The 1,784-nt window shown below is 49.8% G+C and overlaps 1 protein-coding gene across 1 annotated transcript in view; it reads right to left on the minus strand.

Moving 5' to 3' along the window:
- Positions 1-1,784, minus strand: part of LOC106531971 (uncharacterized) — a gene marked incomplete at both ends in the record, with an annotated part of 13,959 nt that overhangs the window by 5,492 nt on the left and 6,683 nt on the right.

Here is a 1,784-nt window from a genome sequence, read left to right on the forward strand (position 1 = left end):
ACACACACACACACACACACACACACACACACACACACACACACACACCGAACGGAGCACATGAACCCTGGGAGATGGAGAGGCGAGCACACAGTTGGTCAGACAGTGATGAGCTGCAGCCTGGAGACGTGTGTCGCGCTCCGCTGCACTCTGACAGTAACACAAAGCGACCCGCCGCCTCGACACGTTGTTTATGAAGCTTCGACTCGCTTTTCACTGACTCACAACTCACCAAATGTGACACCCTTCTCTCTCAGCACAAAATCCCAGTCAGCGTGCAGAAAAAGTGTCAAAAGCACAAAGTTGAGCAGAATCTTCCGGACTGTGAGGCTCGGTAACAAACTCCATCAGGACAGACTCTCTGCTAAACTCTGACAATTATTCACCGTAAACACACAAACAACACATATTACACAACGCCATGAATCAAACAGTGACAAACGTCTCCATTGCTGCACAACACCATCAGTGTTGGACAGAAAGTCACTGACTGAACTTTGTGTAAAAACGGTTAAAATGATTTTAGTTTTTAAAGGTATAGAACTCCAGTTTTAACTTTGTACCAACCTGAGGACCAGAGTCTGACAGAATCATTAAAGACAGGCTTCACCCTGAAGGTCAGACCGTGCAGTAAGCTCAATCTCACACTCTACAGGCCTGGTCCCAACTTCAACAGTTCCTTTAGTTTCATCATCAGACCTGCAGAAGTCCCTCAGGAAACCCAAACCAGGTCCAGACTCTCTCTGCTCAGCTGAAGCTCGTTTCTCCAGAATCCTCATCTCTGAGTTTGGATTAATGCTCTTCGTTTCCTCGCTCTTCCTGCTGAGGTTCAGTATTTTCTGCTGGTCCTGTTGCATAAAGCAGTTAGACCAGGTGGTCTCAGCATCACACAGAGCCGTTACACAACCCTCTCTGACAGACCTGAACACGGCGTGCACWTTACACCGGCGTTCAGCATGGAACCAGTGTTTACTGTCTGCATGAACACACAGGAACAAACCCTGCCGTGTCCCTCGGAGCCAGAGGCGCCGACGTGAGGCAGAAAGCAGCTCAGGAACATGGTGCTGAGGCAGAAAACTGAAGGACAGCTGAATTAACACTCCTGCTGTGTCAGATTCAGGATCGTTCTGCTGTGATTTGTGTAAAGTGCAGAGTGTGAGTCATGCCTGCTTTTGTAACGTGAACACAAAGAGTTTGAGCTTGGCTGGAATAAATGGATGAAACCCTGAAATGTTCTGATGCACGGATTAAAGGGTTCAGGCTGAACGCTGCACAAATTATTCACCACGCAGCCTCTCGGCCTGCAGAGCGAGGTGCACTGTACGTCCTGCAGGGGGGGAGGGGGGGGGCAGCGCTGCATGCACCACCACCCATTTCTGTCAAACTGTCAGTCTGCATCCAGTCACAGCAAATACTCAGATGTGCTGGTCTCAGATAAGACTCGGGTCATCAGCTGGTCCTCTGCAGCCAGCACCAACAAGATCCCAGACTGGCAGGGACCCAGGACTTAGCTGAAGTGGTTCTTGTAGTTAGAAGGCCTCATTTGGAGGATTTCAGGGCACATCCCTCTGGGAGGAGACCCCAAAACAGACCAAGACTCTCTGGAAGGATGATAGACCCTGTCTGGTCTGAGAACACCTCTGAGACCTCCATGAAGGGCCGGAGATGAGATGGATGATGATTGATGATGGATGGATGGATGGATGATGATGGATGGATGGATGTTGGATGGATGGATGGATGGATGGATGGATTGTGGATGGATGGATGGAGGGATGATGGAC

The sequence above is a fragment of the Austrofundulus limnaeus genome, unplaced genomic scaffold (genome assembly GCF_001266775.1).
Source record: "Austrofundulus limnaeus strain Quisiro unplaced genomic scaffold, Austrofundulus_limnaeus-1.0 Scaffold700, whole genome shotgun sequence".
NCBI lineage: Eukaryota > Metazoa > Chordata > Actinopteri > Cyprinodontiformes > Rivulidae > Austrofundulus > Austrofundulus limnaeus.